This window comes from Dendrobates tinctorius, unplaced genomic scaffold (assembly GCF_039654945.1).
Source record: "Dendrobates tinctorius isolate UK_male_01 unplaced genomic scaffold, ASM3965494v1 ptg000601l, whole genome shotgun sequence".
Lineage (NCBI taxonomy): Eukaryota > Metazoa > Chordata > Amphibia > Anura > Dendrobatidae > Dendrobates > Dendrobates tinctorius.
Window position 1 is genome coordinate 22,656 of NW_027362256.1, and position 15,725 is coordinate 38,380.

Genomic DNA, 15,725 nt, shown 5'->3' on the forward strand with positions numbered 1-15,725 from the left:
GTAAGACGATGGAGAGAGAGAGAGAGAGATAGAGAGAGAGTTGAGCACCACCTGCACAGAGGGTGAGAAGGAAATTGTGAGACTTGTTCACCACCCTCAAAGATAGAGTTAGAGACTTGTGCACCACCCTTGAAGAGGGTGAGAGAGAGGGGGAGAGAAAGATGCCTGAGAGACACCTGTTACTCAGTCGACTAACTAGCATTGCTGAGTACACGAATGCATGATGAAGTGTCAAACTTGCTAATTACTGTTGGCAAGAGAGGGAGAGAAAGACGCTTAGGGTGTGTGCTCATGTTGCCAATTCTGCTGTGGAATTTTCCGCATGGATTTGTCTAAATCCACTTGTCAACATTGTCAACAGACATGTGGTTTATCTGTGGATTAACCTGTGGTTCTCCCCTGCGGTTTGACACCTGTCATGGAGCAGGTGCCAAACCGCTGCAGAATCTGCACAAAGAAGTGACATGCTGTGTATTTAAAACTGCAGCAAATCTGCGTGGAAAATACAGAACTGTGGCCACTGCTTTTTGCATTGAGTTAAATGACACTTGATGATGAAGTGCCACACTTGCTAATTACTATTGTTTTTGCTTTAAAAGAATATCTTGTAAGAGAGGCTAAACATTTCTGTATAAATGTTATGGTCATTTGTGAAGTTCCTGTTTGTCTTAAGTTTTGTGAGGAGGTAGAATCACTGAATATTAACCATCGCATGCATAGAGAAGAATTGATGAAGAAGATGAAGTTTGCTGCCTATTTACTGATTGCAAAATTTCAAAAATCAGCTTATTTAAAGCTTTGTGCAGAATCTATAAGATGCCGTGATGCTTCTGATCCGTAGTCAGACGCGTTATCCATTGCGCCACTGGTCCTTACGTTGATGTTTTCTTTTTCATGCACCATCATGCTAAAGCAAAGTAAAACCTGCAATAGGCTGTCATCGCCACATAAGTCTTTCTTTTCTTGCCAATCCACTCAGAATCTGAAACAAAATATTTTTGTTCAATCTGAAATTCATGTTTTAGAATGAACAATTTCTATCTTCCTGCATTCATGTGCGATGTTTCAATTTTTCTCACATTTTTCGAGAAAGCAAATTCACTAGTTGGCAGATAGAAAAAGAAATCATGCAAAAGAAACAATTTACAAGTTATATGTAAAGTTTCCTTTTACCTAATATTACTATCTTGAGAGTAACCAGCAAAATCACTACTTGGCAGACAAAAGTTGTCAAAAGGAAAGAAAAATAATAAAGATGATGAATTTTATTGTAGATTAGTGATGATCGACCGCTGAAAAGAGTTGATCGATTGCGCTTAGAGTGGGTGATGAGAGTGTGAGAGCTAAGCACCACCTGCAAAGAGGGTGAGAAAGAAATAGCGAGGCTTGTTCGCCACCCTCGAAGATAGAGGTAGAGACTTGCACACCACCCTCGAAGAGGGTGAGAGAGAGTGCCAGAGTAAGACAATGAAGCACAACCTGTTAGGAGAGAGAGAGAGAGAGAGAGAGAGAGAGAGAGAGAGAGAGAGAGAGAGAGAGAGAGAGAGAGAGAGAGAGAGAGAGAGAGAGAGAGAGAGAGAGAGAGAGAGAGAGAGAGAGAGAGAGAGAGAGAGAGCGAGAGTTGAGCACCACCTGCACAGAGGGTGAGAAGGAAATTGTGAGACTTGTTCACCACCCTCAAAGATAGAGTTAGAGACTTGTGCACCACCCTTGAAGAGGGTGAGAGAGAGGGGGAGAGAAAGATGCCTGAGAGACACCTGTTACTCAGTCGACTAACTAGCATTGCTGAGTACACGAATGCATGATGAAGTGTCAAACTTGCTAATTACTGTTGGCAAGAGAGGCAGAGAAAGACGCTTAGGGTGTGTGCTCATGTTGCCAATTCTGCTGTGGAATTTTCCGCATGGATTTGTCTAAATCCACTTGTCAACATTGTCAACAGACATGTGGTTTATCTGTGGATTAGCCTGTGGTTCTCCCCTGCGGTTTGACACCTGTCATGGAGCAGGTGCCAAACCGCTGCAGAATCTGCACAAAGAAGTGACATGCTGTGTATTTAAAACTGCAGCAAATCTGCGTGGAAAATACAGAACTGTGGGCACTGTTTTTTGCATTGAGTTAAATGACACTTGATGATGAAGTGCCCACACTTGCTAATTACTATTGTTTTTGCTTTAAAAGAATATCTTGTAAGAGAGGCTAAACATTTCTGTATAAATGTTATGGTCATTTGTGAAGTTCCTGTTTGTCTTAAGTTTTGTGAGGAGGTAGAATCACTGAATATTAACCATCGCATGCATAGAGAAGAATTGATGAAGAAGATGAAGTTTGCTGCCTATTTACTGATTGCAAAATTTCAAAAATCAGCTTATTTAAAGGTTTGTGCAGAATCTATAAGATAGCGTGACCCGGTTTCGAACTAGGGTTGCTGCGGCCACAACGCAGAGTACTAACCACTATACGATCACGGCAACATTCTCGAGCCATGTAGGAGTGGAACCTACAATCTTCTGATCCGTAGTCAGACGCGTTATCCATTGCGCCACTGGCCCTTACATTGATGTTTTCTTTTTCATGCACCATCATGCTAAAGCAAAGTAAAACCTGCAATAGGCTGTCATCGCCACATAAGTCTTTCTTTTCTTGCCAATCCACTCAGAATCTGAAACAAAATATTTTTGTTCAATCTGAAATTCATATTTTAGAATGAACAATTTCTATCTTCCTGCATTCATGTGCGATGTTTCAATTTTTCTCACATTTTTCGAGAAAGCAAATTCACTAGTTGGCAGATAGAAAAAGAAATCATGCAAAAGAAACAATTTACAAGTTATATGTAAAGTTTCCTTTTACCTAATATTACTATCTTGAGAGTAACCAGCAAAATCACTACTTGGCAGACAAAAGTTGTCAAAAGGAAAGAAAAATAATAAAGGTGATGAATTTTATTGTAGATTAGTGATGATCGACCGCTGAAAAGAGTTGATCGATTGCGCTTATAGTGGGTGATGAGAGTGTGAGAGCTAAGCACCACCTGCAAAGAGGGTGAGAAAGAAATAGCGAGGCTTGTTCACCACCCTCGAAGATAGAGGTAGAGACTTGCACACCACCCTCGAAGAGGGTGAGAGAGAGTGCCAGAGTAAGACGATGAAGCACAACCTGTTAGGAGAGAGAGAGAGAGAGAGAGAGAGAGAGAGAGAGAGAGAGAGAGAGAGAGAGAGAGAGAGAGAGAGAGAGAGAGAGAGAGAGAGAGAGAGAGAGAGAGAGAGAGAGAGAGAGAGAGAGAGAGAGAGAGAGAGAGAGTTGAGCACCACCTGCACAGAGTGTGAGAAGGAAATTGTGAGACTTGTTCACCACCCTCAAAGATAGAGTTAGAGACTTGTGCACCACCCTTGAAGAGGGTGAGAGAGAGGGGGAGAGAAAGATGCCTGAGAGACACCTGTTACTCAGTCGACTAACTAGCATTGCTGAGTACACGAATGCATGATGAAGTGTCAAACTTGCTAATTACTGTTGGCAAGAGAGGGAGAGAAAGACGCTTAGGGTGTGTGCTCATGTTGCCAATTCTGCTGTGGAATTTTCCGCATGGATTTGTCTAAATCCACTTGTCAACATTGTCAACAGACATGTGGTTTATCTGTGGATTAGCCTGTGGTTCTCCCCTGCGGTTTGACACCTGTCATGGAGCAGGTGCCAAACCGCTGCAGAATCTGCACAAAGAAGTGACATGCTGTGTATTTAAAACTGCAGCAAATCTGCGTGGAAAATACAGAACTGTGGGCACTGTTTTTTGCATTGAGTTAAATGACACTTGATGATGAAGTGCCACACTTGCTAATTACTATTGTTTTTGCTTTAAAAGAATATCTTGTAAGAGAGGCTAAACATTTCTGTATAAATGTTATGGTCATTTGTGAAGTTCCTGTTTGTCTTAAGTTTTGTGAGGAGGTAGAATCACTGAATATTAACCATCGCATGCATAGAGAAGAATTGATGAAGAAGATGAAGTTTGCTGCCTATTTACTGATTGCAAAATTTCAAAAATCAGCTTATTTAAAGGTTTGTGCAGAATCTATAAGATAGCGTGACCCGGTTTCGAACTAGGGTTGCTGCGGCCACAACGCAGAGTACTAACCACTATACGATCACGGCAACATTCTCCTGCCAGGTAGGAGTCGAACCTACAATCTTCTGATCCGTAGTCAGACGCGTTATCCATTGCACCACTGGCCCTTACGTTGATGTTTTCTTTTTCATGCACATCATGCTAAAGCAAAGTAAAACCTGCAATAGGCTGTCATCGCCACATAAGTCTTTCTTTTCTTGCCAATCCACTCAGAATCTGAAACAAAATATTTTTGTTCAATCTGAAATTCATGTTTTAGAATGAACAATTTCTATCTTCCTGCATTCATGTGCGATGTTTCAATTTTTCTCACATTTTTCGAGAAAGCAAATTCACTAGTTGGCAGATAGAAAAAGAAATCATGCAAAAGAAACAATTTACAAGTTATATGTAAAGTTTCCTTTTACCTAATATTACTATCTTGAGAGTAACCAGCAAAATCACTACTTGGCAGACAAAAGTTGTCAAAAGGAAAGAAAAATAATAAAGGTGATGAATTTTATTGTAGATTAGTGATGATCGACCGCTGAAAAGAGTTGATCGATTGCGCTTAGAGTGGGTGATGAGAGTGTGAGAGCTAAGCACCACCTGCAAAGAGGGTGAGAAAGAAATAGCGAGGCTTGTTCACCACCCTCGAAGATAGAGGTAGAGACTTGCACACCACCCTCGAAGAGGGTGAGAGAGAGTGCCAGAGTAAGACGATGGAGAGAGAGAGAGAGAGATAGAGAGAGAGTTGAGCACCACCTGCACAGAGGGTGAGAAGGAAATTGTGAGACTTGTTCACCACCCTCAAAGATAGAGTTAGAGACTTGTGCACCACCCTTGAAGAGGGTGAGAGAGAGGGGGAGAGAAAGATGCCTGAGAGACACCTGTTACTCAGTCGACTAACTAGCATTGCTGAGTACACGAATGCATGATGAAGTGTCAAACTTGCTAATTACTGTTGGCAAGAGAGGGAGAGAAAGACGCTTAGGGTGTGTGCTCATGTTGCCAATTCTGCTGTGGAATTTTCCGCATGGATTTGTCTAAATCCACTTGTCAACATTGTCAACAGACATGTGGTTTATCTGTGGATTAACCTGTGGTTCTCCCCTGCGGTTTGACACCTGTCATGGAGCAGGTGCCAAACCGCTGCAGAATCTGCACAAAGAAGTGACATGCTGTGTATTTAAAACTGCAGCAAATCTGCGTGGAAAATACAGAACTGTGGCCACTGCTTTTTGCATTGAGTTAAATGACACTTGATGATGAAGTGCCACACTTGCTAATTACTATTGTTTTTGCTTTAAAAGAATATCTTGTAAGAGAGGCTAAACATTTCTGTATAAATGTTATGGTCATTTGTGAAGTTCCTGTTTGTCTTAAGTTTTGTGAGGAGGTAGAATCACTGAATATTAACCATCGCATGCATAGAGAAGAATTGATGAAGAAGATGAAGTTTGCTGCCTATTTACTGATTGCAAAATTTCAAAAATCAGCTTATTTAAAGCTTTGTGCAGAATCTATAAGATGCCGTGATGCTTCTGATCCGTAGTCAGACGCGTTATCCATTGCGCCACTGGCCCTTACGTTGATGTTTTCTTTTTCATGCACCATCATGCTAAAGCAAAGTAAAACCTGCAATAGGCTGTCATCGCCACATAAGTCTTTCTTTTCTTGCCAATCCACTCAGAATCTGAAACAAAATATTTTTGTTCAATCTGAAATTCATGTTTTAGAATGAACAATTTCTATCTTCCTGCATTCATGTGCGATGTTTCAATTTTTCTCACATTTTTCGAGAAAGCAAATTCACTAGTTGGCAGATAGAAAAAGAAATCATGCAAAAGAAACAATTTACAAGTTATATGTAAAGTTTCCTTTTACCTAATATTACTATCTTGAGAGTAACCAGCAAAATCACTACTTGGCAGACAAAAGTTGTCAAAAGGAAAGAAAAATAATAAAGATGATGAATTTTATTGTAGATTAGTGATGATCGACCGCTGAAAAGAGTTGATCGATTGCGCTTAGAGTGGGTGATGAGAGTGTGAGAGCTAAGCACCACCTGCAAAGAGGGTGAGAAAGAAATAGCGAGGCTTGTTCGCCACCCTCGAAGATAGAGGTAGAGACTTGCACACCACCCTCGAAGAGGGTGAGAGAGAGTGCCAGAGTAAGACAATGAAGCACAACCTGTTAGGAGAGAGAGAGAGAGAGAGAGAGAGAGAGAGAGAGAGAGAGAGAGAGAGAGAGAGAGAGAGAGAGAGAGAGAGAGAGAGAGAGAGAGAGAGAGAGAGAGTTGAGCACCACCTGCACAGAGGGTGAGAAGGAAATTGTGAGACTTGTTCACCACCCTCAAAGATAGAGTTAGAGACTTGTGCACCACCCTTGAAGAGGGTGAGAGAGAGGGGGAGAGAAAGATGCCTGAGAGACACCTGTTACTCAGTCGACTAACTAGCATTGCTGAGTACACGAATGCATGATGAAGTGTCAAACTTGCTAATTACTGTTGGCAAGAGAGGCAGAGAAAGACGCTTAGGGTGTGTGCTCATGTTGCCAATTCTGCTGTGGAATTTTCCGCATGGATTTGTCTAAATCCACTTGTCAACATTGTCAACAGACATGTGGTTTATCTGTGGATTAGCCTGTGGTTCTCCCCTGCGGTTTGACACCTGTCATGGAGCAGGTGCCAAACCGCTGCAGAATCTGCACAAAGAAGTGACATGCTGTGTATTTAAAACTGCAGCAAATCTGCGTGGAAAATACAGAACTGTGGGCACTGTTTTTTGCATTGAGTTAAATGACACTTGATGATGAAGTGCCACACTTGCTAATTACTATTGTTTTTGCTTTAAAAGAATATCTTGTAAGAGAGGCTAAACATTTCTGTATAAATGTTATGGTCATTTGTGAAGTTCCTGTTTGTCTTAAGTTTTGTGAGGAGGTAGAATCACTGAATATTAACCATCGCATGCATAGAGAAGAATTGATGAAGAAGATGAAGTTTGCTGCCTATTTACTGATTGCAAAATTTCAAAAATCAGCTTATTTAAAGGTTTGTGCAGAATCTATAAGATAGCGTGACCCGGTTTCGAACTAGGGTTGCTGCGGCCACAACGCAGAGTACTAACCACTATACGATCACGGCAACATTCTCGAGCCATGTAGGAGTGGAACCTACAATCTTCTGATCCGTAGTCAGACGCGTTATCCATTGCGCCACTGGCCCTTACATTGATGTTTTCTTTTTCATGCACCATCATGCTAAAGCAAAGTAAAACCTGCAATAGGCTGTCATCGCCACATAAGTCTTTCTTTTCTTGCCAATCCACTCAGAATCTGAAACAAAATATTTTTGTTCAATCTGAAATTCATATTTTAGAATGAACAATTTCTATCTTCCTGCATTCATGTGCGATGTTTCAATTTTTCTCACATTTTTCGAGAAAGCAAATTCACTAGTTGGCAGATAGAAAAAGAAATCATGCAAAAGAAACAATTTACAAGTTATATGTAAAGTTTCCTTTTACCTAATATTACTATCTTGAGAGTAACCAGCAAAATCACTACTTGGCAGACAAAAGTTGTCAAAAGGAAAGAAAAATAATAAAGGTGATGAATTTTATTGTAGATTAGTGATGATCGACCGCTGAAAAGAGTTGATCGATTGCGCTTATAGTGGGTGATGAGAGTGTGAGAGCTAAGCACCACCTGCAAAGAGGGTGAGAAAGAAATAGCGAGGCTTGTTCACCACCCTCGAAGATAGAGGTAGAGACTTGCACACCACCCTCGAAGAGGGTGAGAGAGAGTGCCAGAGTAAGACGATGAAGAGAGAGAGAGATAGAGAGATAGAGAGAGAGAGATAGAGAGAGAGAGAGTTGAGCACCACCTGCACAGAGGGTGAGAAGGAAATTGTGAGACTTGTTTACCACCCTCAAAGATAGAGTTAGAGACTTGTGCACCACCCTTGAAGAGGGTGAGAGAGAGGGGGAGAGAAAGATGCCTGAGAGACACCTGTTACTCAGTCGACTAACTAGCATTGCTGAGTACACGAATGCATGATGAAGTGTCAAACTTGCTAATTACTGTTGGCAAGAGAGGGAGAGAAAGACGCTTAGGGTGTGTGCTCATGTTGCCAATTCTGCTGTGGAATTTTCCGCATGGATTTGTCTAAATCCACTTGTCAACATTGTCAACAGACATGTGGTTTATCTGTGGATTAGCCTGTGGTTCTCCCCTGCGGTTTGACACCTGTCATGGAGCAGGTGCCAAACCGCTGCAGAATCTGCACAAAGAAGTGACATGCTGTGTATTTAAAACTGCAGCAAATCTGCGTGGAAAATACAGAACTGTGGGCACTGTTTTTTGCATTGAGTTAAATGACACTTGATGATGAAGTGCCACACTTGCTATTTACTATTGTTTTTGCTTTAAAAGAATATCTTGTAAGAGAGGCTAAACATTTCTGTATAAATGTTATGGTCATTTGTGAAGTTCCTGTTTGTCTTAAGTTTTGTGAGGAGGTAGAATCACTGAATATTAACCATCGCATGCATAGAGAAGAATTGATGAAGAAGATGAAGTTTGCTGCCTATTTACTGATTGGAAAATTTCAAAAATCAGCTTATTTAAAGCTTTGTGCAGAATCTATAAGATGCCGTGACCCGGATTCGAACCGGGGTTGCTGCGGCCACAACGCAGAGTACTAACCACTATACGATCGAGCCAGGTAGGAGTCGAACCTACAATCTTCTGATCCGTAGTCAGACGCGTTATCCATTGCGCCACTGGCCCTTACGTTGATGTTTTCTTTTTCATGCACCATCATGCTAAAGCAAAGTAAAACCTGCAATAGGCTGTCATCACCACATAAGTCTTTCTTTTCTTGCCAATCCACTCAGAATCTGAAACAAAATATTTTTGTTCAATCTGAAATTCATGTTTTAGAATGAACAATTTCTATCTTCCTGCATTCATGTGCGATGTTTCAATTTTTCTCACATTTTTCGAGAAAGCAAATTCACTAGTTGGCAGATAGAAAAAGAAATCATGCAAAAGAAACAATTTACAAGTTATATGTAAAGTTTCCTTTTACCTAATATTACTATCTTGAGAGTAACCAGCAAAATCACTACTTGGCAGACAAAAGTTGTCAAAAGGAAAGAAAAATAATAAAGGTGATGAATTTTATTGTAGATTAGTGATGATCGACCGCTGAAAAGAGTTGATCGATTGCGCTTAGAGTGGGTGATGAGAGTGTGAGAGCTAAGCACCACCTGCAAAGAGGGTGAGAAAGAAATAGCGAGGCTTGTTCGCCACCCTCGAAGATAGAGGTAGAGACTTGCACACCACCCTCGAAGAGGGTGAGAGAGAGTGCCAGAGTAAGACGATGAAGCACAACCTCTTAGGAGAGAGAGAGAGAGAGAGAGAGAGAGAGAGAGAGAGAGAGAGAGAGAGAGAGAGAGAGAGAGAGAGAGAGAGAGAGAGAGAGAGAGAGAGAGAGAGAGAGAGAGAGAGAGAGAGAGAGAGAGAGAGAGAGAGATGCCTGAGAGACACCTGTTACTCAGTCGACTAACTAGCATTGCTGAGTACACGAATGCATGATGAAGTGTCAAACTTGCTAATTACTGTTGGCAAGAGAGGCAGAGAAAGACGCTTAGGGTGTGTGCTCATGTTGCCAATTCTGCTGTGGAATTTTCCGCATGGATTTGTCTAAATCCACTTGTCAACATTGTCAACAGACATGTGGTTTATCTGTGGATTAGCCTGTGGTTCTCCCCTGCGGTTTGACACCTGTCATGGAGCAGGTGCCAAACCGCTGCAGAATCTGCACAAAGAAGTGACATGCTGTGTATTTAAAACTGCAGCAAATCTGCGTGGAAAATACAGAACTGTGGGCACTGTTTTTTGCATTGAGTTAAATGACACTTGATGATGAAGTGCCACACTTGCTAATTACTATTGTTTTTGCTTTAAAAGAATATCTTGTAAGAGAGGCTAAACATTTCTGTATAAATGTTATGGTCATTTGTGAAGTTCTTGTTTGTCTTAAGTTTTGTGAGGAGGTAGAATCACTGAATATTAACCATCGCATGCATAGAGAAGAATTGATGAAGAAGATGAAGTTTGCTGCCTATTTACTGATTGCAAAATTTCAAAAATCAGCTTATTTAAAGCTTTGTGCAGAATCTATAAGATGCCGTGACCCGGATTTGAACCGGGGTTGCTGCGGCCACAACGCAGAGTACTAACCACTATACGATCACGGCAACATTCTCGAGCCACGTAGGAGTCGAACCTACAATCTTCTGATCCGTAGTCAGACGCGTTATCCATTGCGCCACTGGCCCTTACATTGATGTTTTCTTTTTCATGCACCATCATGCTAAAGCAAAGTAAAACCTGCAATAGGCTGTCATCGCCACATAAGTCTTTCTTTTCTTGCCAATCCACTCAGAATCTGAAACAAAATATTTTTGTTCAATCTGAAATTCATGTTTTAGAATGAACAATTTCTATCTTCCTGCATTCATGTGCGATGTTTCAATTTTTCTCACATTTTTCGAGAAAGCAAATTCACTAGTTGGCAGATAGAAAAAGAAATCATGCAAAAGAAACAATTTACAAGTTATATGTAAAGTTTCCTTTTACCTAATATTACTATCTTGAGAGTAACCAGCAAAATCACTACTTGGCAGACAAAAGTTGTCAAAAGGAAAGAAAAATAATAAAGGTGATGAATTTTATTGTAGATTAGTGATGATCGACCGCTGAAAAGAGTTGATCGATTGCGCTTAGAGTGGGTGATGAGAGTGTGAGAGCTAAGCACCACCTGCAAAGAGGGTGAGAAAGAAATAGCGAGGCTTGTTCGCCACCCTCGAAGATAGAGGTAGAGACTTGCACACCACCCTCGAAGAGGGTGAGAGAGAGTGCCAGAGTAAGACGATGAAGAGAGAGAGAGATAGAGAGATAGAGAGAGAGAGATAGAGAGAGAGAGAGTTGAGCACCACCTGCACAGAGGGTGAGAAGGAAATTGTGAGACTTGTTCACCACCCTCAAAGATAGAGTTAGAGACTTGTGCACCACCCTTGAAGAGGGTGAGAGAGAGGGGGAGAGAAAGATGCCTGAGAGACACCTGTTACTCAGTCGACTAACTAGCATTGCTGAGTACACGAATGCATGATGAAGTGTCAAACTTGCTAATTACTGTTGGCAAGAGAGGGAGAGAAAGACGCTTAGGGTGTGTGCTCATGTTGCCAATTCTGCTGTGGAATTTTCCGCATGGATTTGTCTAAATCCACTTGTCAACATTGTCAACAGACATGTGGTTTATCTGTGGATTAGCCTGTGGTTCTCCCCTGCGGTTTGACACCTGTCATGGAGCAGGTGCCAAACCGCTGCAGAATCTGCACAAAGAAGTGACATGCTGTGTATTTAAAACTGCAGCAAATCTGCGTGGAAAATACAGAACTGTGGGCACTGTTTTTTGCATTGAGTTAAATGACACTTGATGATGAAGTGCCACACTTGCTAATTACTATTGTTTTTGCTTTAAAAGAATATCTTGTAAGAGAGGCTAAACATTTCTGTATAAATGTTATGGTCATTTGTGAAGTTCCTGTTTGTCTTAAGTTTTGTGAGGAGGTAGAATCACTGAATATTAACCATCGCATGCATAGAGAAGAATTGATGAAGAAGATGAAGTTTGCTGCCTATTTACTGATTGCAAAATTTCAAAAATCAGCTTATTTAAAGCTTTGTGCAGAATCTATAAGATGCCGTGACCCGGATTCGAACCGGGGTTGCTGCGGCCACAACGCAGAGTACTAACCACTATACGATCACGGAAACATTGTCGAGCCAGGTAGGAGTCGAACCTACAATCTTCTGATCCGTAGTCAGACGCGTTATCCATTGCGCCACTGGCCCTTACGTTGATGTTTTCTTTTTCATGCACCATCATGCTAAAGCAAAGTAAAACCTGCAATAGGCTGTCATCACCACATAAGTCTTTCTTTTCTTGCCAATCCACTCAGAATCTGAAACAAAATATTTTTGTTCAATCTGAAATTCATGTTTTAGAATGAACAATTTCTATCTTCCTGCATTCATGTGCGATGTTTCAATTTTTCTCACATTTTTCGAGAAAGCAAATTCACTAGTTGGCAGATAGAAAAAGAAATCATGCAAAAGAAACAATTTACAAGTTATATGTAAAGTTTCCTTTTACCTAATATTACTATCTTGAGAGTAACCAGCAAAATCACTACTTGGCAGACAAAAGTTGTCAAAAGGAAAGAAAAATAATAAAGATGAAGAATTTTATTGTAGATTAGTGATGATCGACCGCTGAAAAGAGTTGATCGATTGCGCTTAGAGTGGGTGATGAGAGTGTGAGAGCTAAGCACCACCTGCAAAGAGGGTGAGAAAGAAATAGCGAGGCTTGTTCGCCACCCTCGAAGATAGAGGTAGAGACTTGCACACCACCCTCGAAGAGGGTGAGAGAGAGTGCCAGAGTAAGACGATGAAGCACAACCTGTTAGAGAGAGAGAGAGAGAGAGAGAGAGAGAGAGAGAGAGAGAGAGAGAGAGAGAGAGAGAGAGAGAGAGAGAGAGAGAGAGAGAGAGAGAGAGAGAGAGAGAGAGAGAGAGAGAGAGAGATGCCTGAGAGACACCTGTTACTCAGTCGACTAACTAGCATTGCTGAGTACACGAATGCATGATGAAGTGTCAAACTTGCTAATTACTGTTGGCAAGAGAGGCAGAGAAAGACGCTTAGGGTGTGTGCTCATGTTGCCAATTCTGCTGTGGAATTTTCCGCATGGATTTGTCTAAATCCACTTGTCAACATTGTCAACAGACATGTGGTTTATCTGTGGATTAGCCTGTGGTTCTCCCCTGCGGTTTGACACCTGTCATGGAGCAGGTGCCAAACCGCTGCAGAATCTGCACAAAGAAGTGACATGCTGTGTATTTAAAACTGCAGCAAATCTGCGTGGAAAATACAGAACTGTGGGCACTGTTTTTTGCATTGAGTTAAATGACACTTGATGATGAAGTGCCACACTTGCTAATTACTATTGTTTTTGCTTTAAAAGAATATCTTGTAAGAGAGGCTAAACATTTCTGTATAAATGTTATGGTCATTTGTGAAGTTCTTGTTTGTCTTAAGTTTTGTGAGGAGGTAGAATCACTGAATATTAACCATCGCATGCATAGAGAAGAATTGATGAAGAAGATGAAGTTTGCTGCCTATTTACTGATTGCAAAATTTCAAAAATCAGCTTATTTAAAGCTTTGTGCAGAATCTATAAGATGCCGTGACCCGGATTTGAACCGGGGTTGCTGCGGCCACAACGCAGAGTACTAACCACTATACGATCACGGCAACATTCTCGAGCCACGTAGGAGTCGAACCTACAATCTTTTGATCCGTAGTCAGACGCGTTATCCATTGCGCCACTGGCCCTTACATTGATGTTTTCTTTTTCATGCACCATCATGCTAAAGCAAAGTAAAACCTGCAATAGGCTGTCATCGCCACATAAGTCTTTCTTTTCTTGCCAATCCACTCAGAATCTGAAACAAAATATTTTTGTTCAATCTGAAATTCATGTTTTAGAATGAACAATTTCTATCTTCCTGCATTCATGTGCGATGTTTCAATTTTTCTCACATTTTTCGAGAAAGCAAATTCACTAGTTGGCAGATAGAAAAAGAAATCATGCAAAAGAAACAATTTACAAGTTATATGTAAAGTTTCCTTTTACCTAATATTACTATCTTGAGAGTAACCAGCAAAATCACTACTTGGCAGACAAAAGTTGTCAAAAGGAAAGAAAAATAATAAAGGCTGATGAATTTTATTGTAGATTAGTGATGATCGACCGCTGAAAAGAGTTGATCGATTGCGCTTAGAGTGGGTGATGAGAGTGTGAGAGCTAAGCACCACCTGCAAAGAGGGTGAGAAAGAAATAGCGAGGCTTGTTCGCCACCCTCGAAGATAGAGGTAGAGACTTGCACACCACCCTCGAAGAGGGTGAGAGAGAGTGCCAGAGTAAGACGATGAAGAGAGAGAGAGATAGAGAGATAGAGAGAGAGAGATAGAGAGAGAGAGAGTTGAGCACCACCTGCACAGAGGGTGAGAAGGAAATTGTGAGACTTGTTCACCACCCTCAAAGATAGAGTTAGAGACTTGTGCACCACCCTTGAAGAGGGTGAGAGAGAGGGGGAGAGAAGATGCCTGAGAGACACCTGTTACTCAGTCGACTACTAGCATTGCTGAGTACACGAATGCATGATGAAGTGTCAAACTTGCTAATTACTGTTGGCAAGAGAGGGAGAGAAGACGCTTAGGGTGTGTGCTCATGTTGCCAATTCTGCTGTGGAATTTTCCGCATGGATTTGTCTAAATCCACTTGTCAACATTGTCAACAGACATGTGGTTTATCTGTGGATTAGCCTGTGGTTCTCCCCTGCGGTTTGACACCTGTCATGGAGCAGGTGCCAAACCGCTGCAGAATCTGCACAAAGAAGTGACATGCTGTGTATTTAAAACTGCAGCAAATCTGCGTGGAAAATACAGAACTGTGGCCACTGTTTTTTGCATTGAGTTAAATGACACTTGATGATGAAGTGCCACACTTGCTAATTACTATTGTTTTTGCTTTAAAAGAATATCTTGTAAGAGAGGCTAAACATTTCTGTATAAATGTTATGGTCATTTGTGAAGTTCCTGTTTGTCTTAAGTTTTGTGAGGAGGTAGAATCACTGAATATTAACCATCGCATGCATAGAGAAGAATTGATGAAGAAGATGAAGTTTGCTGCTATTTACTGATTGCAAAATTTCAAAAATCAGCTTATTTAAAGCTTTGTGCAGAATCTATAAGATGCCGTGACCCGGATTCGAACCGGGGTTGCTGCGGCCACAACGCAGAGTACTAACCACTATACGATCACGGAAACATTGTCGAGCCAGGTAGGAGTCGAACCTACAATCTTCTGATCCGTAGTCAGACGCGTTATCCATTGCGCCACTGGCCCTTACGTTGATGTTTTCTTTTTCATGCACCATCATGCTAAAGCAAAGTAAAACCTGCAATAGGCTGTCATCACCACATAAGTCTTTCTTTCTTGCCAATCCACTCAGAATCTGAAACAAAATATTTTTGTTCAATCTGAAATTCATGTTTTAGAATGAACAATTTCTATCTTCCTGCATTCATGTGCGATGTTTCAATTTTTCTCACATTTTTCGAGAAAGCAAATTCACTAGTTGGCAGATAGAAAAAGAAATCATGCAAAAGAAACAATTTACAGTTATATGTAAAGTTTCCTTTTACCTAATATTACTATCTGAGAGTAACCAGCAAAATCACTACTTGGCAGACAAAAGTTGTCAAAAGGAAAGAAAATAATAAAGATGAAGAATTTTATTGTAGATTAGTGATGATCGACCGCTGAAAAGAGTTGATCGATTGCGCTTAGAGTGGGTGATGAGAGTGTGAGAGCTAAGCACCACCTGCAAGAGGGTGAGAAAGAAATAGCGAGGCTTGTTCGCCACCCTCGAAGATAGAGGTAGAGACTTGCACACCACCCTCGAAGAGGGTGAGAGAGAGT

At 41.1% G+C, this 15,725-nt stretch overlaps 7 non-coding genes across 7 annotated transcripts; all 7 read right to left on the reverse strand.

Moving 5' to 3' along the window:
• Positions 1–8,826: 8,826 nt before the first annotated feature.
• On the reverse strand, positions 8,827–8,899 carry TRNAR-ACG (transfer RNA arginine (anticodon ACG)). The gene has a single exon. It is a non-coding gene; the product is annotated as a tRNA-Arg (tRNA).
• A 1,403-nt stretch (positions 8,900–10,302) lies between these two features.
• Positions 10,303–10,374, reverse strand: TRNAH-GUG (transfer RNA histidin (anticodon GUG)). The gene has a single exon. It is a non-coding gene; the product is annotated as a tRNA-His (tRNA).
• Positions 10,375–10,382: 8 nt separating this feature from the next.
• On the reverse strand, positions 10,383–10,455 carry TRNAR-ACG (transfer RNA arginine (anticodon ACG)). Its single transcript has one exon. It is a non-coding gene; the product is annotated as a tRNA-Arg (tRNA).
• Positions 10,456–11,961: 1,506 nt separating this feature from the next.
• Positions 11,962–12,034, reverse strand: TRNAR-ACG (transfer RNA arginine (anticodon ACG)). Its single transcript has one exon. It is a non-coding gene; the product is annotated as a tRNA-Arg (tRNA).
• Positions 12,035–13,420: 1,386 nt separating this feature from the next.
• TRNAH-GUG (transfer RNA histidin (anticodon GUG)) lies at positions 13,421–13,492 on the reverse strand. The gene has a single exon. It is a non-coding gene; the product is annotated as a tRNA-His (tRNA).
• An 8-nt stretch (positions 13,493–13,500) lies between these two features.
• Positions 13,501–13,573, reverse strand: TRNAR-ACG (transfer RNA arginine (anticodon ACG)). The gene has a single exon. It is a non-coding gene; the product is annotated as a tRNA-Arg (tRNA).
• A 1,503-nt stretch (positions 13,574–15,076) lies between these two features.
• TRNAR-ACG (transfer RNA arginine (anticodon ACG)) lies at positions 15,077–15,149 on the reverse strand. Its single transcript has one exon. It is a non-coding gene; the product is annotated as a tRNA-Arg (tRNA).
• Between the last annotated feature and the right edge of the window lie 576 nt (positions 15,150–15,725).